The sequence below is a fragment of the Chlorocebus sabaeus genome, chromosome 9, assembly GCF_047675955.1.
Source record: "Chlorocebus sabaeus isolate Y175 chromosome 9, mChlSab1.0.hap1, whole genome shotgun sequence".
NCBI lineage: Eukaryota > Metazoa > Chordata > Mammalia > Primates > Cercopithecidae > Chlorocebus > Chlorocebus sabaeus.
The window spans coordinates 45,433,037-45,457,690 of record NC_132912.1 but is presented as its reverse complement, the minus strand read 5'-3'; the positions used below and the strand labels follow the sequence as shown (position 1 = coordinate 45,457,690).

Genomic DNA, 24,654 nt, shown 5'->3' with positions numbered 1-24,654 from the left:
GCTTGTGGGAAATGTAGCGTGCACTTTCTAAGGGAGCGGCGCGAGGACTTGTGGGAAATGTAGTGTGCACTTTCTGGTCCCAGTAGCGGGAGCCGCTTCGGGCCTTCTGCGCATCTACGCCGTATGGCTTCAGGTTTGTTTTTCTGCCCCCGCAGCCTGAGTGGGAGGGCTCCCGGCATTTCCGCGTCGGGGTAGAGGACGTGGAGGGTGAGTAAAGGAGGGCTGGGGCGAGGGTGGACTCTAGGTTCCGCGCGGCCTGGGGGTGGGAGAGAGAGAGAGAGAGCGGCTTTGCCGCCTGGTCTGGGTCCGAATCCTGCCTTGGTTCTTGTGCTCCCGAAGGGAACGCGCACGTCCCGCGCCTGTGACAAGTGAGGTTGGATTTTCTCTTGCCTGAGGTGAAGGATGCCCGGAGGCCTCGGCAAGACGGCGCGGAAACGGGCCTACTGCCCAATGGATGCGCGCCTCTCTCCTTATTCTTTTCCCTCGGAATCGGAATCTCGCTGTGGCCTCGTAACCACCTGTGGTCGGCGTCGCCGCGTTCTCACTGCGACGCCTAGGCGAGCGGGGTGGTGGGAAGCACCCGCGGGGCGGGGAGGGAACCTGCAGGCGCGGACTCCACACCCATCCTCTGCCCAGCGTCACCCGGCTTGCTGTGTCCTCGCAGGTCGCAGCTTCATGGCCTGACGCCTTCAGGAAGTATTTTGAAGTCATCGTGGCTGTGGATTGGGGAATTTCTTGTTTCCACTGACCTGTGAGGCCGCGCACGTGGAGGGAAGTACCCCAGAGCCTCCGTGCATTCTGGCCTGTGTTCCCAGTAGCACCAGTGGGCATTTCCGGAGGGTCCAGCTCGTGGCTCAAGTGACAGGAAGATGTAGGAGCTTTCAGTCTTGGATGAGGGTTCGAACTGAAGGGCTTAGGCCCAGCAGTCTTGGAGCAAAGCGGCGGTTGTGGGGTAAGAAAAGAAGGGTAGGGGGCGAGGACTCCGGGGCCCTCCTGGGAGGACACCCGACCAGTTGACCTGAGACCTCATTAGAGATCTAGAGCACGGGGGAGAGGAGCAGAGGCTCGATTTGTGTCCTGTCCAGACTCCCACAGGCTGGGTGATGGTGGGAGCTTTGTGCTCATTCAGATGTAGCGGCAGAGGAGGGCAAGGCCAAAGGAGCAGTCAGCACTACTTCTTGGGGAGTTGTGAAGGCATCATGAGGAGGGAGGAGCTTAGCAGCCAAGTGGAGGAGAGCACCCTCCATGCCTGGATTCGTTACTTGCTCTTTCTAGATGCTGAACTGCTGGCGCACTGCAGCACAACTAGAGATGTACGGATGCCCCCATCTTGATCTTACGGAATCAGAGCTGCAGCCGCAAGAAAGTTATCTATTTCGGCTTTATTTAAAAGATGGAGTGGGGTGGGGTAGACAGGAAACGATCTTAACGTGTTAAGTGACTGATGACATTGACACATTTTGTGTGGCAGAGTCAAGAACAGACAGTAAATCGCTTGAGGACCCAGGAGGGTGTTTGCTGCGTTGACAACAGAGTAAGTAAAAATCAGTGTGCTTTTTTAAATCTAAAGATGGTTTTGAGAATCTGAAACCAAGATAGAGCAAGTTCATTTTTCTTCCAAAGAAAACTGGGCTGGGCCGGGCGCGGTGGCTCCTGCCTGTAATCCCAGCACTTTGGGAGGGTAAGGCGGGCGGATCACGAGGTCAGGAGTTCGAGACCAGCCTGGCCAACATGGCAAAACCCAGTCTTTACTAAAAATACAAAAAATTACCCAGGCCTGGTGGTGCGCACCTGTAGTCCCAGCTACTTGGGAGGTTGAGGCAGGAGGTTGCTGTGAGCTGAGATCATGCCATTGCACTCCAACCTGGGCAACAGGGCAGGATTCTGTCTCAAAAAAGCAAACAACAACAACAACAAACTGGGCTGAAAAATACCGCATCACTTTTTTCAAAACCTTGTTGGGATTCTCTGGTTTATAATAAAGATTAAAACCTGAGTATTTTTGTTTAGCATCAGTTTTAATGAAAGTATTATGTTCCATTCTTTGGCTTTTCCTAACATGCTTAATTAGTTTATTGCTTTGCATACTCTGTTAGAGTACAACATAAGTTGTTTATGAATCAGTAGAAAACAAAACGTTTTTACATTTGAAAATGAATGTGTCCAAGCAGTACATAATCATGCCAGTCATGCACGGGTCTGTGAGTGTCTCCCTTTCAGAGATGTTTTGCCAGCTGCGAAGTGGACCTTTTTAGGCAAGTGACATGTCATGATCTTTTCTTATTTCTCAGCTATACCCTCACAGTTTGCTCTGCTCTTCCAACACCAGTGGAAGATGATCACATCCCAGGTAAGTTGTTTATTTTTTCACAGTTTTGATTAAAAGTAATTATTGAGGTTTTAAAAATGTCTCTACATTCATATGAAAGTAGAAATAACATCAGGGAAAACATAGAGGAGAGGTCACATTACAGTTTGTGGGTCAAATGCAGCCTGCTGCCTGTTTTTTTATGGTCCGCAAATGAAGGATAGTTTTTATATTTTTAGGTGGCTGGAGGGAAAAAAACCAAGAGTATTATTTTGCTTGGAAATTGTATGAAATTCAGATTTCGTTATCTATAAAGTTTTATTGGGACTCAGCTATACTCATGTATTTGTGTATTGTCTGTTGGTACTTTCACACTACGAGGGCAGAGTTGACTGGTTGCAGCAGAGACTAATGGCCCACAAGCCTAAAATATTTACTGTAAGACCCTTTACAGAAAATGTTTGCTGATTTCTGATAGAGAGTTGATGAAGAGTAAGACAAAAATGTCATGTTAAGGGAATGCAGATCTTGTGATCTCAGAGTTGTGAAACTGGAACATAAAACACTTTAAAGGTCAATGGGCTTTATTAGGTGACATTGTGAAACTTCCGATGACAGTCTTTCAGTTACATAAAAAAGTAGTACAACAAGGTGAATAATTCATGTGCAGTCCAGGGCAAAACTTAAGAGATAGCAAGAGAAAGTATGTGATTAAAAAATTCAAATAGGCCGGGCTAGGTGGCTGACATCTGTAATCCCAGCACTTTGGGAGGCCGAGGCGGGTAGATTATGAGGTTGGGAGTTTGAGACCAGCCTGACCAATGTAGTGAAACCCCGTCTCTACTAAAAATATAAAAATTAGCTGGGCATTGTGGCATGCACCTGTAATCCCAGCTAGTCAGGAGGCTGAGGCAGGAGAATCACTTGAACCCAGGAGGCGGAGGGTGCAGTGAGCCGAGATTGTACCACTACACTCCAGCCTGGGCGACAGAGTGAGACTCCGTCTCAAAAAAAAAAAAAAAAAATTCACATGAATTATGTAGCATTAGGACTTATGGTTGTTTAAAGAAACAGTCCTGGTAGGCTAGGGTGATCATGGGTTGTTAGGATGTGGCAAGCTTTGTGACAGCCCTAGAGACTGGGCAGAACTGGAATATTTGCAATAACTTTCAAGGGATTCTACCTAAAAAAAAAAATTATGGTAAAATACACATCGCATGAAATTGACAATTAAGCCATTTTAAAGTATAGAATTCAATGACTTTAGTACATTCACAGTGTTGTACAACCATAACCACCATTTATTTATGGAATATTTTCATCACACCAAAAGGAAACTTAGTACCCTTAATAAGCAGTGTTGTTGCTCCCTTTTTCCCCTCTGCTCCCAGCCCCTAGCAACAGGTTGCAGTAGAGACTGTAATGGCCCACACACCTTTTTGTTTAAATGCTATCGTAATTGGAATTGTTAATTTCCTTTTTGACTGTGCATTGTAATGAGTATAGAACTAATTTTTGAGTAATCTTGTATCCTATAATTTTGCTGAATTTGTTTCCTATTGTAGTAGTTTCTTTGTGGATTCTTTAGTATTTTCTGCATATACAATCATGTCATCTGCAAACAAAAATATTTTCTTTCTTTCTTTCCAATTTGGGTGTATTTATCTGTTTAACCTAATTGCTGTGGCTGGAATTTTTAGTACAATGTTGAATATATGTGGCCAAAGCAGGAATCTTTATTTATTGTTAGTTTTTTGTTTTAGCAGTCTTAACCATTTTGAAATGTACAATTCAGAAGCAGTGTTATGTATATTCATATTGTACATCTAATCTCCAGAATTTTTTCACCTTGGGAAATTGAAATTCTGTACCCATTAAACAATAACTCCCCATTTTCCCCTCCTCCTTGCCCCTGGCAGCCACCATCCTGCTTTCTGTTCTATGAGTTTCACTACTTTTGCTATGTCTCATTTAAGTGAAATCATACAGTATTTGTCTTATTATGACTGGGTTATTTCACCAAGCATAATGTCCTCAAGCTTCCTCAGTGTTATAGCATGTGTCAGAATTTATCTCCTTTTTAACGTTGAATGATATTTCATTGTACCCATGTTTTGTTTATTCATTCATCTGTCAGTGGACATTTGGATTCCTTCCTCCTTTTAACTGTTGTAAATAATGTTACTGTGAGCATGGGTGTACAACTATCTCTTTGAGATCCTTCTTTCAGATCTTTTAGTTATATACTCAGAAGTGGTATGGCTGGAATCTATGGTAATTCTATTTTTGCTTTCTTGAGGAAACACCAACTTGTTTTCTACAGAAGGTGCACCATTTTACAGTCCCATCCTCAGTGTACAGGATTCTGATTTCTGCATATCCTTGCCAACACTTGTTATTTTCTTTTGTTGTTTTGATAGCAGACGTTGTAATGGGTGTATGGTAATTGTTCATTGTGATTTTGATTTATATTTCCCTCATGATTAGTGATGCTGAGCATATTTTCGTAAGCTTGTTGACCATTTGTATATCTTTTATGGAGAAATGTCTGTTCAAGTCCTTTGTCCCTCTTTGAGTCTGGTTTTTTGTTTGTTTTGAGTTGTAGTGGTTCTTTATTTTTTTTAATATTAATTCCTCATCAGATACACGAATTGCAAATATTTCTTCCTGTTGTGTTGGTTGCCTTTTCATTCAGTTAAGCATGTCCTTTAATGCACAATTTTTAAGTTTGATGTAGTCCAATTTATTTTTACTACTGTTGCCTGTGGTTTTTGATATTATATCCAAGAAAACATTACATTGCCACATGTAATGTCAAGAATCCATTCTCCTATATGCTCTGCCATGAGTTTTGTAACTTTAATTTTGGTTCTTAGATTTAGGTCTTTGATTCATTTTGAGTTTTATTTATTTATTTATTTATTTATTTAGTTTTGCATGTGGCTATCCAGTTTTTCCAACACTATTTGTTAGAAAAAATGTCCTTTCCCTATTGACTGTTCTTGACAACTTTGTTGAAAATCATTTTACCATACATGCATGGGTTTTCAAGATTATTTTGACTACTTGAGATCCCTTGAAATTCCATGTAAACTTCAGGATGATTTATTTCTATTTCTGTTATTATGTCTCCTTTGTAGACTGACCTTTTTTTTTTTTTTAAATCAATATGTAATGTTTTTCTCTTGTAACAATTTTTGACTTAAAGTCTCTTTTGTCTCAGTATAGCCACCCTGGCATTCTTTAGGTTACTATCCTCTTCTGTCATTTCAATTTCAACCTACTGTGTTGTGTGTTTGTATCTAAAGAGAGTGTCTTATAGACTATATATAATTAGATCATATATTTATTTTGCCAATTTCTTTTTCTTTATCTTTTTTTTTTTCTTTTTTTTGAGGCAGGATCTCACTGTGTCACCCAGGCTGGAGTGCAGTGGTGTGATCTTGACTCTCTGCAACCTCAGCCTCCAGGGTTCAAACAATTCTTCTGCCTCAGCCTCCTGAGTAGCTGGGATTACAGGTGCACACCATAACGCCTGGCTAATTTTTTTTTTTTTTTTTAGTAGAGACAGGGTCTCACCATATTGGCCAGGCTGGTCTCAAACTCCTGACCTCATGATCTGCCCGCCTCGGCCTTCCAAAGTGCTGGGATTACAAGTGTGAGCCACCATGCCCCGCCTATTTTGCCAATTTCTGCCTTTTAGTTGGGAGTTTAGTTTATTTACATTTGGAGTCAATGATAAACTGATAAAGGACTTATGCCATTTTGCTAGTTATTTTCCATATGTATTACATCTTTTTTGTTTTCAGTTTTTCTGTGTGTGCCTTTTTTTGTGTTTTTTTTCTAATGTGCCATTTTAATTCATTTTGTATTTCTTTGTATTCATTATTTACCTAGTGTTAATACTTAGAATTGCAATTAACATCTTGAATTTATAACAATCTAGCTTGCATTAATACCAACTGAGCCTTAATATTATATAAAAACTTTGGTCCTATATAGCTTTGTCCCTGTCCTTTGTCTTCTTATTGTGACATTTTATGCCTTCATAAATTGTGTGTACATTACCATAGATGTATAATTATTGTTTTATGTATATGTCTTTTAAGTCATATAGAAAAAAGAGAACATAAAAGCCAAGAATACAATAAGACTGGCTTTTGCATTTACTTATAGTAGTTACTTTTACCATTTGAATTTTTTGTGCGTTTCGATTGGAATTACTGTCTAGTGTCCTTTTGTTTCAACCTGAGGGACTTCCTTTTGCATTTCTTGTAGGACAGGTCTAGTACTCATATGTTTTCTCAGATTCTGTTGATCTAGGAATGTTTTAATTTCTCCTTCCTTTTTGAAAGGTAGTTTTGCCTAATGTAGAATTTTTGTTATTTATTTATTTTTTTTCTTTTGGCACTAAAGGTGCCATTATCCTACTGCCTCTGGCCTTCATGGTTTCTGATGAAAGACTGTCTATTAATCTTATTTCAGGTCCTTTGTACATGGTTAGTCCCTTATCTCTTGCTACTTTCAAGACTCTTTGTCTTTTAACAATTTATTATTTCTCTCAGTTTGAAGTTCTTTGATGTTATCCCAATTATAGTTTCTTGAGAGTCTTGGACATAGAGATTCATGTCTTTCATCAGCTTGGAAGGTCTTCAGACATTATTTCTTCAGATATTTTTTGGTTCCCTTTTCTCCTCTTTGTCGGTAACTCTTGTTATTAACTTGTGGGTATGCTTGATGTTGTCTCATGGATCTCTTAGGCATTGTCCATTTTTCACCATTCTTTTTCTCTGCTCCACAGAATGAGTGATCTCCATCAGTGTCTTCAATTTTGCTGATTGTTCTCTTTGAGTTCCAATCTGTTATTGAATCCTTCCACTGATTTTAAAAAAATTTTAGTTGTTGTACTTGTCAGCTCCAGACAGTCCTAATTACATTTTTATAGTTTTGTTCTCTATATTAATATTTTATATTTGGCACAGCATCTTTCTCCTGGTTTCTGTTAGTTCTTTGGTTTCATTTAGCTCTTTGAGCACATTTAGAACAGCTGACTTAAATTCTTTACCTAGTAAGACCAATATCAAAGGTGTCTTTGAGGACAGGTTTTATTTATCTTTTCTGTGTGTCTGTGGGTCATATTATCTTCTTTGCATTCCTCATAATTTTTTATTGAAAACTGAACATTTTGAATATTAAAATATGCTAATTATAGAAATCACATTCTTTTCCTCAGAATTTGTTGTTGCTGTTTATTTTGTATTGTTTGCTTGTTTTGTGACTTTTCTAAACTATTTTTGTAAAGTCAGTGTTCTTTGTTGTACATGGTCACTGAAACCTCTGTTCTGTTAGTTTAGTGGCCGGTTTGTGATATGATAGAGATTTATTTAAATGCCCAGAGCAAAAACAAAATAAAAAACTCTTCTGGTCTGTGCATACTGGTCCTGTTTTAGGGCGCTCCTGTAATGGTTTGCCAGGCCATTTACATCTCTGCATTAACCTTTACTTCCTGCTTACACAGAGACTGAAGGTCAACCAGACGTGAAAGCTTAGGTTCCTCTCAGGTTTTTTCTGAGCACGCATATTGCCTTGGACTTACACATGACCTCAATTCCCTGCTTTATGCAGGAACTTTTCAAACCCCTTATCCCCAACCCTGGCCCATGTGTTTCCTTCTTAGTTTTTCCATTCCCAGTTTTATCAGTCCATCTGCTGCTTTTCTCATCTGGCTGCTACGGCCAGATAATTGCCTTTAAATGCTTTCAACAAGCACTTCCTGGAAGACTAGCCCTGAGAAAGTTTTAAGGCAGGCAAAACAAAGACAAGCCTGTGAGCCACTTCTTAAGACAGCCTGCATAGACAGATCAAAATACACAACTACAGTTCTCTGAAAACAGGGTGCATACTGTCCACTTTGGCACAGGCATCAGCAAGCCATACCAGGAATGTTCTGGGTGTACCAGGTTTTTAATCAGATTGGAGAATTCTGAAAAGCTTGATGCTGACAGGGTTTTTTCTTTTTTTTTAGTTTGGGATGGAGTTTTGGAGTTACCTATTCCATTTTCAGCCTGTCTCCCACATCAATTTTTGAGTAATTACTCTGTGGCACAACAGATGTACCTGGCCCATCTTGTCCTTTTCCTGCACTACCTCTGCCATTAGCCATTTTTCCAAAGGACATTGTTCTTTCTAGTGGAGCTGGGTGCTCATTGCTAAAGGTTGTCACTGCCTGAGACCCTCTCAATTGACAGAATTAGGAAATATACATACACACACACAAATACACATGTACACCTATTTTTGTATTGGTCTATCTATACATATTTTTTAAACAATGAGTTTACATAGACACTTTCCAGTTTCAATCTTAACCCCATAGCCTTTCTGTTTTCCATCTTTGTAACTTCTTTCTCCAACAGTGAGAAACCAGGCTATACCATTATCCACAATATTTATTTGCTCCTTCTCCCTGTTTGTATCCAATCTTTCTTTCTTTCTTTCTTTCTTTCTTTCTTTCTTTCTTTCTTTCTTTCTTTCTTTCTTTTTTTTTTGAGATGGAGTTTCGCTCTTGGTGCCTAGGCTGGAATGCAATGGCATGATTTCAGCTCACCTCAACCTCTGCCTTCTGAGTTCAAGTGATTCTCCCACCTCAGCCCCCAAGTAGCTGGGATTACAGGCATGCACCACCACGCCTGGCTAATTTTGTGTTTTTAGTATAGACAGGGTTTCTCCATGTTGGTCACGCTGGTCTCGAACTCCCGACCTCTGGTGATCTGCCTGCCTTGGCCTAACAAAGTGTTGGGATTACAGGTGTGAGCCACTACGCCCGGCCTGTATCTAATCTCTTAAACCTGCCACTGCTACCTGTCTCCTCAGCTCTGGTTTGATCCCTTAGATCACCATTCCTGGGATTACCCATACTTGCTATATTAAATATTCAAATCAGATGTGATGTATTAAAACATTTTAGAAGTTAAAAGGGGCCGTTTGACTAAGTCTTCTTATTTATGGAAAAACATCATTACTTTATGTAAGCTTATCAAAAATAAAATTTCTGATCATTGGCAGCACAGTATCTAAACCTGTCTATACAGGTTGTCAAGCCACTACTTTGTCCATTAAGTTATAAGGACACATCCCATTCATGAAGGCAGAGCTTCCTAATCACCTCCTGAAGGCCATGCCTCTTCACACTATTGCAGTGGTATTAGATTTCAACATATGAAGTTGTGAAGGGCACAAACATTCAGACCATAGCACTAAGTATTTTGTTCTACTGGATACTATCATAAATGGAATTATTTTCTGAATTTCCTTTTGAATTGTTCATTGTTGGAGTATTTTTTTTAAAAACCTAATTGTTGTGCGTTGGTTTTGCACTCTGCAACTTCGTCGAAACAGTTTGTTAGCTCGTAGATTTTTCGTGGATTATTTGCTAAGTAATGTTATCTGCAAATAGAGTAGTTTTACTTCTGCCTTTCAATTTGAATGTCTTTCATTTCTTTTTCTTGCCTATTTGCTCTGGCTAGAACTTTTAAAACAGTGTTGAATTGCAGTGGTGAAAGCACTATCCTTTGCCTGTTCATGATCTTGGCGGCTGGGGGGGGATCTTTTCAGTCTTTCACTATGGAGTATGTTACCTGTGAGTTTTTCATATATGCACTTTATTATGTTGAGGAACAGGCAGCAATCTTTGCTGTTTGGCAGCCTCCGCTGGTGATACCAAGACAAACAGGGTCTGGAGTGTACCTCCAGCAAACTCCAGCAGACCTGCAGCAGAGGGGCCTGATTGTTAGAAGGAAAACTAACAAAGAGAAAGGAATAACATCAACATCAACAAAAAGGACATCCACTCAGAGACCCCATCCAAAGGGAAATAAATCACGAAGATGGGGAGAAACCAGCACAAAAGGCTGACAATTCCAAAAACCAGAACACCTCTTCTCCTCCAAAGGATCACAACTCCTTGCCAGCAAAGGAACAAAACTGGATGGAGAATGCATTTGACAAATTGACAGAAGTAGGTTTCAGAAGGTGGGTAATAACTAACTACTCTGAGCTAAAGGAGCATTTTCTACCCAATGCAAGGAAGCTAAGAACCTTGAAAAAAGGTTAGACAAATTGCTTACTGGAATAACCAGGTTAGAGAAGAACATAAGTCACCTGATGGAGCTGAAAAACACAACATAAGAACTTCATGAAAGCATATATAAGTATCAGTAGCTGAATCGATCAAATGGAAGAAAGGATATAAGAGACTGAAGATCAAATTAATGAAATAAAGTGGGAAGACAAGATTAGAGAAAAAAGAACGAAAAGGAACAAATAAAGCCTCCCAAGAAATATGGGACTATGTGAAAATACCAGATCTGTGTTTGATTGGTTACCTGAAAGTGATGGGGAGAATGGAACTAAGCTGGAAAACACTCTTCAGGATATTATCCAGGAGAATTTTCCCAACCTAGCAAGAGAAGTCAACATTCAAATTCAGGAAATACAGATAACACCACAAAGATACTCCTCAACAAGAACAACCCAAGACATATAAGCGTCAGATTCACCAAAGTTGAAATGAAGGAAAACATTTTAAGGGCAGCCAGAGAGAAAGGTCGAGTGACTCACAAAGGGAAGTCCATCAGACCAACAGTAGATCTCTGCAGAAACACTACAAGCCAGAAGAGAGTGGGGGCCAATATTCAACATTCTTAAAGAAAAGAATTTTCAACCTGGAATTTCATATCCAGCCAAACTAAGCTTCATAAGTGGAGGAGAAATAAAATCCTTTACAGACAAGCAAATGCTGAGAGATTTTTGTCACCACCAGGCCTGCCTTACAAGAGTTCCTGAAGGAAACAGTAAACATGGAAAGTAACAACCAGTACCAACCACTGCAACAACATACCAAATTGTAAAGGTTATCGACACTATGAAGAAACTGCATCAAGTAATGGGCAAAATAACCAGCTAGCATCATAATGACAGGATCAAATTCACACATAACAATATTAACCTTAAATGTAAACAGGCTAAATGCCCCAATTAAAAGACATACAGACTGGCAAATTGGATAAAAAGTCAACACCCATCAGTGTGCTGTATTCAGGAGACCCATCTCATGTGCAGAGACACACATAGGCTCAAAATAAAGGGATGGAGGAATATTTACCAAGCAAATGGAAAGCAAAAAAAAGCAGGTGTTACAATCTTAGTCTCTGATAAAACATACTTTAAACCAACGACGATCAAAAAAGACAAAGAAGGGCATTACATAGGTAAAGGGATCAATGCACCAAGAAGAGCTAACTACCCTAAATATATATGCAGCCAATACACAGGAGCACCCAGATTCATAAAGCAAGTTCTTAGAGACCTACAAAGACACTTAGACTCCCATACAATAATAGTGGGAGACTTTAACAACCCACTGTCGGTATTCGACAGATCGAGACAGAAAATTAGCAGGGATATTCAGAACTTTAACTCAGCTCTGGACCAAGCAGACCTAATAGACATCTACAGAACTCTCCCTACCCAAATCAACAGAATATACATTCTTCTCGGTACCACATCACATTTATTCTAACATTGACCACATAATTGGAAGTAAAACACTCCTCAGCAAATGCAAAAGAATGGAAATGATAACAGTCTCTCAGACCACAGTGCAATCAAATTAGAAATCAGTATTAAGAAACTCACTCAAAACTGCACAATTACATGAAAACTGAACAACCTGCTCCTGAATGACTACTGGGTAAATGATGAAATTAAGGCAGAAATAAAGAAGTTATTTGAAACCAATGAGAACAAAGACACAATGTACCAGAATCTCTGGGACACATTTAAAGCAGTGTGTAGAGGGAAATTTGTGCACTAAATTTGCACAACAGAAAGCAGGAAATATCTAAAATAGACACCCTAGCTTCACAAAAGAGCTAGAGAAGCAGAGCAAAACTCCCATCTCAAAAAAAAAAAAAACGCTTTGAAAAATTTTTACTTGATGATTTTATATTCAGAAAAACTATTTTACCTCATGAATGAGAGATAAATGAAGACACTTTCAACAAAAGTTTTTAAAGTTAAAGGTGTTCATTTTTCTCTAGACCTGCCCTGCAATATATGCTAAAGAGATCCTTTCAGGTTGAAATGAAAGAAAGTTAGGCAGTAACCTGAAGCCTCTGATACGGTTTGGCTGTGTCTCCACCCGAATCTCATCTTGAATTATAATCCCCATGATCCCCATGTGTTGTGAGAGGGATTGTTGGGAGGTAATTGAATCATGGGGGTGGTTTTCCCCATGCTGTTCTTGTGAGAGTGATTTCTCATGAGCTCTGATGGTTTTATAAACTTCTGACATTTCCCCTGCTGGCTCTCATTCTCTCCTCTGCTGCCTGTGAGGAGGTGCCTTCTGCCATGATTTTAAGATTTCTGAGGCCTCCCCAGCCATGTGGAACTGTGAGTCAATTAAACCTCTTTTCTTTATAAATTACCCAGTGTCAGATACCTCCTTAATAGCAATTTGAGAACAGACTAATACACCATGTTTTTGTTTTTTGTTTTTCGTTTTTTTAATAAAGGTAAGGTAAATGTAAATACATGGACAGTTACAAAGAATAATTTTGTTTTCTGATTTTGATTTGTAATCTAACTTTCTCTTTTCTGTAAAATTTAAAAGACAAATGTGTAAAAATAATTAGTAATCTATATTATTAAGCACACAATGAATAAAGATGCAGTCTGTATCATTAATAACAGAAAGTAGGATGAAACTGTAGAGAAACAGTTTTGTTTTGTTTCATTTTTTTGAGATGGAGTCTCACTCTATCACCAGGCTGAAGTGCAAGTGGCATGATCTCAGCTCACTGCAACCTCCGCCTCCCAAGTTCAGAGGATTCTCCTGCCATAGCCTCCTGAGTAGCTGGGACTGCAGGTGTGCACCACCACGCCCAGCTAATTTTTGTGTTTTTAGTAGAAACAGGGTTTCACCATGTTGGCCAAGATGGTCTCAATCTCTTGATCTTGTGATCCGCCTGCCTCGGCCTCCCAAAGTGCCGGGATTTATAGGCAAGAGCTACTGCACCCAGCCGAGAAACAGTTTTTGTATGTTACATAAGTGGTATCAATTCAAATTATATTGTTATAACTTTAGGATGCTAGATTTAATCCCTATACTAACTACCAAGTAGATATCTAAAGAATATACACATAAGTAAATGAGATAAGAATCAAATTTTCACAACAAAAAATTATGTAAAAAGGCAGGAATGAAGGAAGTAAGGAAAAAAAACTTACAACGCATATCAAAAACCAGCAACAGGAACAAAAGGCAGCAGAAACTTCTGCAGACTTAAACATCCTTGTCTGACAGCTTCGAAGACAGTAGTGGTCCTCCCTGCACGGAGTTGGAGATCTGAGAATGGACAGACTGCCTCCTCAAGTGTGTCCCTGACTCCCGAGTAGCCTAACTGGGAGGCACCTCCCAGTAGGGGAAGACTGACACCTCATACGGCCCGGTTCTCCTCTGAGATGAAGCTTCCAGAGGAAGGATCAGGCAGCAACATTTGCTGTTCTGCAATATTTGCTATTCTGCAGCCTCTGCTGGTGATATCCAGGCAAATAGGGTCTGGAGTGGACCTCCAGCAAACTCCAACAGACCTGCAGCTGAGGGTCCTGACTGTTAGAAGAAAAACTAACAGAAAGGACATCCACACCAAAACCCCATCTGTATGTCACCATCATCAAACACCAAAAGTAGATAAAACCACAAAGATGGGGAGAAACCAGAGCAGAAAAGGTGAAAATTCTAAAAATCACAGCACCTCTTCTCCTTCAAAGGAACATAGCTCCACGCCAGCAATTGAACAAAGATGGACAGAGAATAAATTTGACGAGTTGAGAGAAGAAGGCTTCAGGTAATTGGTAATAAACTTCTTTGAGCTAAAGGAGGATGTTCGAACCCATCACAAAGAAGCTAAAAACCTTGAAAAAAGATTAGACAAATGGCTAACTGGAACAAACAGTGTAGATAAGACCTTAAATGACATGATGGAGTTGAAAACCATGACACAATAACTACGTGATGCATGTACAAGCTTCAGTAGCCAATCTGATCAAGTGGAAGAAAGGGTATCAGTGACTGAAGATCAAATGAATGAAATGAAGCAAGAAGAGAAGTTTAGGGAAAAAAGGGTAAAAAGAAACAAACAAACCTCCAAGAAATATGGGACTATGTGAAAAGACCAGATCTATCTCTCATTGGTGTACCTAGTTCAACCACTGTGGAAGACAGTGTGGCAATTCCTCAAGGATCTGGAACTAGAAATACCATTTGACCCAGCCATCCCATTACTGGGTATATACTCAAAGGATTATAAATCATGCTGCTATAAAGACACATGCACACGTATGTTTATTGTGGCACTATTTACAATAGCAAAGACTTGGAACCAACCCAGATATCCATCAATGATAGACTGGATTAAGAAAATGTGGCACATGTACACCATGGAATACTATGCAGCCATAAAAAAGGATGAGTTCATGTCCTTTGTAGGGACATGGATGAAACTGGAAACCATCATTTTGAGCAAACTATCACAAGGACAGAAAACCAAACACCACATGTTCTCACTCATAGGTGGGAATTGAACAGTGAGAACACTTGGACACAGGGTGGGGAACATCACACTGGGGCCTGTCATGGGGTGAGGGGAAGGGGGAGGGATAGCATGATGAGTCAATGGGCGCAGCACACCATCATGGCACATGTATACATATGTAACAAACCTGCACATTGTGCATATGTACCCTAGAACTTAAAGTATAATTTAAAATAATAAATAATAATAATAAACAAGCAACAAAGTGGCAAAAGTAAGCCCCATCTCACCAGCAATTACTTTAAATCTGAACAGATTAACAGTTCAAATCAAAGAACAATAGGCAGAATTAATTTTTTGGAAACGATACAACAATATTAATACAAAATCTACAGGAGACTTGCTGTATGTCTAAAGACAAAAATAACTTGAAAGTAAAAGGATAGTAAAATATATTACATGTAAATAGTAAGCAAAATAAATCTGAGTGGCTACAATAATATTAAAACAAAATAAACTTTAAATCTTAAAGCTTAAAAGAGATAAACGAGACTATATCACTAACAGAGTCAATAGAGCAATAAAAGTTATAAGCATTTATGCTCCTAATGAAAAACCCTCAAAATATATGACATAAAATTGACAGAATGGAAGGGAGAAATAAACAATTCTGTGATTATAGTTGGTGACTTCAGTGCCCTACTTACAATCACAAATACATAAATCATATAGATGAAAAGTTTAAAAAAAAAGGGCTTGAACAATACATTGACCAACTACAGATGCACATTGAGTTACCATGGGGTTACATCTCCATAAAGAGAGTTGAAAATATAAGTTGAAAATGAATTTGATGTACCTGATCTATAAAACATCATGGCTTGTCTGGCCCATATAAACATAGTCAGAAGACTTACATTAACCTACAGGAAGGCAAGATCATCTACCACAAAGCCTATTTTATAATAAAGTGTTAATTATCTTACTTTATTTATTAAATATTGTACTGAAACTCAAAATTCTTACAATTATAAATGCAAAAATTTTAAACAAAATATTAGTAAATTGAATTCAATAGTCTGTTAAAAGAATTATTCATTATGAGTGAATAGCATTTATCCCAGGAATGCAAGGGTAGTTCAACACAAATATATCAACAAATGCAATACATATTATTAATAGAAGAAAGGGGGAAAAACCTATACATAATTGTTTCAGTTGATACAGAGAAGGCATTTGAAAAATTCTAACACTATTTCATGATAGACCTTCAGAAAACTAGGAATAAAGGAATAATTCCTGTACATGACAAAGGGTATTTATGAAAGACCCATGGCTAACACCATAATCAGTGGTGAAAAACTAAAACGATTTCCCACTAAGAACAAGGCAAGGATACTCCTTTTTACTGTTGCTATTTAACAGGATGTTCTAGCCAGAGCTATGAGATAGAAAAATAAAAACATCCAAAATAGAAAGAAAGAGGTAAAAAATCTCTATTTGCAGATGACATGAACCTATATGTAGAGTATTCCAAAGAATACAAAGAAAACCACCATAGCTAATAAACAAATTCAGCAAGATTATGGGTATAAGATGAGCAATTTTGTTTCCTATACCATTGATGAAAAATCCAAAAAGACAATTAGGAAGTGACTGCATTTACAATAGCACCTAAAAAGAAAAATACTTTGCAATATATTTATTTAAAGAGGTTAAAGACTTATATACTAAAAATGATAAACTGCTGTTGAAAGAAATTAAAGAAGAAACAAATAAATGGGCAGACATCCCTCTTGGTGTATAGGAAGATTTAACACTGTTAAGATGCCAGTACTCCCCAAAGAGAGCTACAAAATTCAATGTAATTTCTTTTAACATTTCAGTAACACTTTTAACAGAAAAGGAAAAGCTAACTTTCAAATTAATATAAAATTACAGAGGGCACCAAATAGCTAAAACAATCTTCAGAAAGATGAATATGATAAAATAATTGCCAATCATATGTCTGACAGGATAGTAATATCCCAAATACATAAAGAACACGAATAACACCACCACAATCAAAGAGATAAAATAATTAAAAGCAAGAAAAGGACTTGAAAATTCTTTGACATTACTCAAAGAATATACAAAAATGACAAACAAGCACTTGAAAAGATGCTTAACATCATTAGTCATTGGAGAAGTACAAATATCAATCACAATTAGATACCCCTTTCTACTTAGTAAAATGTGTATGCTAACAAAAAATGGAAAATAACATGAGGTGACAAAGTGGTGAAATCAGAACACTTGTGCTTTGCTTGTGGTATGTAAAATCGTGCGGCTGCTGTTGAAAATAGCGTGGTGGGCCAGGCACGATGCCTCACGCCTGTAATCCCAGCACTTTGGGAGGGGGAGACAGGTGGATCACTTGAGGACAGGAATTTGAAACCAGCCTACTTAACATGGGGAAACCCAGTCTGCACTAAAAAAAACAAAAAAATCAAAACAAAAACTTAGCTTGGCATGGTGGTGCACCCCTGTAATCCCAGCTACCTGGGGGGGGAGGGAGTGCTGAGGCAGGAAAATCACTTGAATCCTGAAGGCAGAGGTTACAGTGAGCTGAGATCATGCCACTGCACTCCAGCCTGGGTGACAGAACAAGACTCTGTCTCAAAAAAAAAAAAAAGAAAAAAGAAAAAAAAAAGAAAATAGTGTGGTGTTTTCTCAGAAGTTTTAACATAAAAGTTCCAATTCTGCTGTAAGGTGTACATACAAAAACCTGAAAATAGAGATCTGAACAGACATATGTACATCAATGTACACAGGCACATCATTTGCAATAGCCAAAAGGTACAAATCACCCATGTGCCCATGAACAGATGAATGGGTAAACAAATCAAGGTATGAACATGCAAAGGAACATTACTCAGCCATAGAAATTAATTTTTAAACATATGCTAAACATGGATGGACCATGAAAATGTTATGCTTAGAGAAATAATCTAGACACAGAGTGACACATATCTCACGATTCTCCCTACATGCCATACCTGGAATAGGCAAATCCATAAAGATAGAAAGTAGAATAGAAGTGACCAGGGACGGGGAGGGCAGAAGGAAAGATTATGGTCGAGTAGATCAAGTTTTTCTTGGGAAAGTGAAAAAATTTTAGGTATAGATAGTATTGATGGTTATATAACTTTGTGAATGTATTTGATGCCATTGAATTGTACACTTACAAATAGATTAAATGATATTGTTTATGTGTGTTTTATCAAAGTAAATCATCCTCACAATTTTGAAATCAGGATGGAATAAGTAAGAATACTGATTTTTATAAACAAAACCCAAAACTACAAACATATGTTAGTTGGGATAAGGGGTTTTTGGCAACAAATTTGAAGGCAAGTACTTAAATTGTACCTAAATATAGTGGGAAATTATAAACCTAATACATGAAATCTCTAATGGCAGTTTCATGAGATGCATAGAAACATGTTTTAAAGTTATAGTTTTTTTTTTTCTTTTAAGTGAAAGCAAGTTTATTGAGATAGTAAAGGAAAAAGAATGGCTACTCCATAGGCAGAGTAGCTAAGTTATAGTTTTTTAACACAGAAACAGAAAACTAAATGCCTCATGTTCTCACTTATAAGTGAAAGTTAAACAATAAGTACACATGGACACAAAGGGAACAGCAGACACCAGGGCCTACTTAAGGTGGAGGGTGGCCGTCTGTACACTAAGCCCTGCAAAACACAATTTACCTATGTAATAAACATGCACGTATACCCCTGAACCTAAAATAAAAGTTAAAAATAAAAACTAAAACAAAGTTAGAGGTTTTCTTTTTTTTTTTTTCTTTTCTTTTCTTTTCTTTTTTCTTTTTCTTTTTTTTTTTTTTTTTTTGAGACAGAGTCTTGTTCTGTCGCCCAGGCTGGAGTTCTTAAGATCACTATGTCTCTTCTTATTTTGACTTTTTACCAGCCAACAAATATAACCAAATATGCCTAATTATAATTCGAGAAAATTGAACAATGCAATGTAAGGAAGGAAAAGTCCCCTATCTAGAAAGCTACAATGTAAGTTGAGTTTCTATACTGTTATAGATGAGTTATGGTGTGTTCACAGAAGCATTATTTAAAGAATTTTATTGGCCAGATGTGGTGGCTCACGCTTGTAACCCCAGCATTCTGGGAGGCTGAAGCAGGCATGTCACGAGGTCAAGAGTTCGAGACCAGCCTGGCCAACAGAGTGAAACCCTATGTCTACTAAAACTACAAAAATTAGCTGGGCATGGTGGTTGGCGCCTGCAATCCCATCTACTCGGGAGGCTGAGGCAGGAGAATCGCTTGAACCTGGGAGGGGGAGATTGCAGTGAGCCAAGATCATGCCACTGAACTCCAGCCTGGGTGATAAAGCTAGACTCTGTCTCAAAAAAGTATTTCATTGAATGAAAGTAGAACACTTCATGCCTACTGGACGTAAACTCAGGATAGAAGAGGCACTTGTGCGATTTGCTCTCTCTGACTCAGCTTCCAGAATGTTATGGTGTACATCATGTAATGCACATCTTTAGAAACAAGAAAACATGATTGGAAGAAATATGGAAAAAATGACTTTTTAAATTTTAGTTCCTGATCCAAAATTTTCAATGGTGTCTCATTATCGACAAGACAAAACCCAAACTTTTTAGCAGGGAATCATTTGTGACAGAAAGTATAATATTCTCAGTCACTCCTAGTAAGTACTAGGACTGAGTATTCAAATCTTCCTAGATTGAGATTGCTTCTATTGAGTATACAGCTCTGCCATGATTATGCTCAGCTGTGTGCAATTACTTACTTTCTCCCACTGCATTTGATTGTAATATGGCTATTTTTGCTTACCACCACAACCCCAGGACTCAACATAAATTAATGAATTAGTTAAGCCTGTTAGGTCCTCTGCATCCTCCCTCCTATTATATTAACCCCCTTCTCACATCTCCTATCAGACTTCCTCACCCCTAGACTCTTATTGCTCATTGCATATTAAAATCTTCTGATTAGTTTCTAAAACACAATTACATCCCACACTTTAGTGCGAATCTTTTCCTGTTCTTCAGTAGTTTGTTTCCAACCACAAATTTCTAGATTCTCCACATAGATCTTACATTTTCTCCCCACTCATCAGCCAAACTGCATGACCCACATTAGCCCCAAACATCCCCTAACCATTATATTACATAACCACCGTCTCTCAGTTTCAACTGCCCATGTGTTTTTCTGCCCACTAGAATTATACCCAAGTATCAAAATCAGCTTAAATTGTCACTTCTTTCAGGTAACTTTCTTGCTCTTGTTCTACCTGAAAATGCAGTTCTTTCATTCTGCTTCCTTGGCACTACGGCCATACCTCTTTTATGGCATGCATTATATTGAGTTTGTCATACTTCTGCAAACATTTACTTCAGCTCAAATTCTGTTAAGTCATGAATTTGACTCTGTGTTAATGGCATCCTACTGACAGTAGATGCAGGCTTGGTGTGTTACAGTAGGTGAGGAAAGGGGTCCTGAAATAAACTGGAGAACCAGAGACAGATGTAGGAGGAAGTGGAAGAGCCTCTAACCCAGGTGTTCTACTAACTGGCCCCTTGCAAATACTCATCATATACCAGCAGTGTACTTAGAGAAATGCACCACCTGAATGAGCTGTGTAACACTAGGAAAGCACATCCTTAGTTGGAACATTACTAGTTTCACTTAAAACCAAGTATCACACACATTATATACATGTTTTGTTTTCTATTTTTCATTTCTAACACATGTATATTAGTATTAAAGAGAGAAATACAATTTGAGTGCTTATCATCAGTGAAGAAAGTGGTTGGCATAAGTGAAAAAATGAAAAGAGCATACATTCTGAGGGTCCTCAATCTGGACCTTATTGATTTTTAAAGGATTCTAGGGCTTGAGTGTCTCAAACTAGTCCAAAAAAAAAAAAAAAAAAAAAAGCCAGCAGCAAGATCCATACAAGTACAAATCTCACTAGGTACATCTCCCATTCCATGAACATGGAAGGAGGTGAACATATCAGCCTTGCCCAGTTTCTCAGCTTACATTTATTTGGGGGTCAATCCAATACCGTCATATGAATTATTTGGTAACTAGAATATTTGAGCAAAAATGTTTACTTTTTGCACTTGAAAATATGAAAAGATATGGACATAGAGTGCATATTTATTAGACAATACTGAAAGTCCCTAGAAGTCCAAGTTTTGAAATCCCCAGTTGACTGTTTGGCAGAATAGCTCATTGTTAGGTAGAGCTCTTTTCTAGGGCCCAAACTACAGGGCTTAGATACAATGCACAGAGAAATGGGCCAACCCCACCTTTCTAGCTCATTGGTTATTAGCAAAAAGCTTCGGCCTGCACTGCAGTTATGGCTATAGTTGGCTTCAGAGATGTGCGAAGATTTCTGCTAGATGGAGGAGGAAAACAGGGTGATGACAGGGCTGCTGCATATTGCTCTGGAGGCTTCTCACTGCACAGTGAACTGCCCGATCACAGCAGCCCCAGACAAAACTGGATAACATAGTTCTTTAATGGTTTCTTCCTCATTGAGCATCCCTTGACCTGAGTGGCTGTGAGGCAGGATTTAATAAGGCAAAGATATTAGCTCAGAGGATAAAGTAGAACAAATGTATTGTTGCTGAACACCAGGAGTTTGGCCTAGGTGTGGTTGCTCACTACACAGAAAGCCAGTCACTAAGATGAGTATTGCCAGGAAAGAGTTTTATTGTGGATGCTTTCAGTCTAACCGTCAAATCCGTCTCTCTCCCAACTAAAGTTAGGAGTTTATATAGACAGGAATTAAAGAGATTAAGGAAGATGATCAAGAGGCAGCAGGTGGTTAGATGAGAGGCCTAGCATCTCATTGTAACCACCTGTGGGAAAACAGGAATGAGAGAGAAGGAAGAGGAGTTAGTCAACTGGCAACAGGTCTCATTTTCCAGTTGTGGTTCTCTGTAAAGTTTCAGGTCCGTGAAACTATGTGGGAGTCCTAATGATCAGTTTATTGAGAAAGAAATTCAGATGACAAATGTTAAATTTCTCAACCTTTAAGACTGGGAGGTCAATTCTATACTTTGGATATTTTTGCCTGTCTAAATCTGATGTTGAATTGTAATTCCCAGTGCTGGAGGTTAAGTTCTGGTGGGAGGTGATCATGGGGATGGAACCCTCATATGGCTTAATGCTGTCTTCCTGATACTGAATTGTCCCAAGATCTGGTCATCTAAAAGTATGTGCCACTTCCCCCAGCTCCCTCTCTCTTGCTTCTGTTTTGCCTTCTGCTATGAGTGAAAGCTGAGGCTTCACCAGAAGCCGAGTAGATACCAGCACCATGCTTCCTGTAAAGCCTGCAGAACCTGAGTCAATTAAACCTCTTCCCTTTAAAACCTCTTTTCTTTATATTACCCAGTCTCAGGTATTTATAGCAATGCAAGAATAGTCTTAACTGTCAATTTCTATGTTTACTCCCCCCAAAAAGCCCCCATAAACATCAATTGTATAGGAAAATTGAGCTGGTTTCAAGATAAGAAATTTGGCCAGTATTAAGAATAGTGGAATTATTGTATTGTGCTCCTACTGAATGGTGTTGTAAATTGACAGCTACACATTTTATTCGGTTCTGTGGAAAATTATGACCCATTGAGATTTTACTTTTACAATTATTACTTCTGTTCATTTTACCATCTTCTCTCCCTCCATGCAGTAGGGGCATGTTGTAAATCACACACTCCAAAAAATTAAACATAGGACATTTTAAAAACTAGCATTGGTATTGAACACACTCCCCCAAATCAGGCTTATTTGCCATTCGTACTTTTTCTGTAGTGAACTTTCCATACCAGTCTTTCACCAATTTTCTTATTGGGATTTTTCTTCTGTTCTTATCCAAAGCTGTTTTACATGTATTTTTTTTAGTTCATAACTCGCCTTTCCATTTCCTTAACTGTGTGGTTTGAAGAACACAAGCTTTTGAAATTAACAAAATCTAACTTATCAAAGTTTAAAGTGCATAAATCATTTGTATTATTTTAAATTAAGTGCATTAATTTTTGTATGTTCCATATTTTTATTGTCCTATATAAAAATCATCACCTAACTCAAACCTACAAAAATTTTCTCATGCTTTCTTCTACAAGTTTTAAGTTTGAGTTCCTATATTTAGATCTATGATGAGTTGAGGCTTTATATACGCTTTGGGGAGTCAAAGGTATATAAATAAAATTCAAAAGACACTTTTGGAAGATGTGTCTTTCCACTTGGATTTCATTAGCACATTTTCTGAAAATCTCCCAAGCACCTCATGGTTTATGTCTGTGATTCTGGACTCCTGTATCCACAATTGTTCTGAATGTCCACATAAATTTATAATCCACTTGTCAAATTTTAGTTCAGGTGGTGTTTAATTAATAGAACAATTTGAGGAAAACTGACATCTCAAAAATAGTTTTCTTATTTTGCCCCAATTTCTGCCATACACATTTTGGAAAAATTTTTCCAGTACTAAGGATAAATATTGGGAGCTTTATTGAAATTGTGTTAAATTTATAGAAACATTTAAAGAAAACTGATAATGGTCTTCCTAATCATTGAAATTTTACTTTATTTTTAATTTTTGTGGGTACATACTAGGTGTATATATCTATGGGGCATGTGATACATTTTGATATAGGCATGCAATATCTAATAATCACATCAGGGTAAATGGGGTATCCATAACCTCAAGCATTTATCCTTTGTGTTACAAACAATTCAATTATACCTTTAAAATGTACAATTATTATTGACTGTAGTAACCTTGTCCTATCAAATACTAGGTCTTAGTCATTCTACTTTTTGTGCCCATTAACATTCCCCACTTCCCCCTCACCACACCCCCACTACCTTTCCCAGCCTCTGGTAACCATCCTTCTACTCTCTATAAGTTCAGTTGTTTTCATCTTTAGCTCCAACAAATAAGTCGGAACTTGTGATGTCTGTCTTGCTATGCCTGGCTCATTTCACTTAATGATCTCTAGTTCCATCTGTAATGCTGCAAATGACAGGATCTCCTTCTTTCTTATGGCTGAATACTACTCCATTGTGTATATGCACCATATTTTATTTATCCATTCATCTGCTGATAGACACTTAGGTTGCTTCCAAATCTTGGCTATTGTGAGTAGTGCTACAGTAAACATGGTGCAGATATATCTTCAATACACTGATTTCCTTTCTTTGGGGTATATAACTACCAGTGGAATTATGGGATTGTATGGCAGCTCTATTTTTAGTTTTTGAGGTACCTCCAAACTGTTCTCCATAGTGGTTGTACTAATATACATTTCCATAGTGCAGTGCACAAGGGTTCCCTTTTCTCACATCCTCTTCCTCATTTGTTATTACCTGTCTTTTGCACAGAAGACATTTTAACTGGGGTGAGATGATATCTCATTGTAGTTTTGATTTGCATTTCTCTAATGGATCAGTGATGTTGAGTACCTTTTCATATGCCTGTTTGCCATTTGTATATCTTCTTTTGAGAATGTCTATTCAGATTTTTGCCCAGTTTTAAATCAGATTTTTTTTTTCTGTAGAATTGTTATAGCTCCTTATATATTCTGGTTGTGAACATCTTGTCAGATGTTGATATAGTTTGGATATTAGTCCTTGCCCAAATTTCATTTTGAGAGGTAATGCTCAGCATTAAAGGTGGGTCTTGGAGGAAGCTGTT

General features: G+C 38.3%; 1 long non-coding RNA gene across 30 annotated transcripts in view; it reads left to right on the top strand.

The window, feature by feature from the left end:
* The first annotated feature begins 24 nt into the window (after positions 1–24).
* LOC119618230 (uncharacterized) overlaps positions 25–24,654 on the top strand; it is a 108,199-nt gene continuing 83,569 nt past the window's right edge. For 6 of the 30 annotated variants that reach the window (XR_012093935.1, XR_012093941.1, XR_012093938.1 and 3 more), the window contains exons 1-3: positions 38–133; positions 1,472–1,534; positions 2,292–2,350. This is a non-coding gene — a long non-coding RNA (uncharacterized lncRNA). Of the gene's footprint in view, positions 208–664; positions 953–1,471; positions 1,535–2,291; positions 2,351–24,654 lie in introns of all 30 variants that reach the window. The other 24 variants (XR_012093921.1, XR_012093923.1, XR_005237058.2 and 21 more) reach the window with 13 other exon arrangements.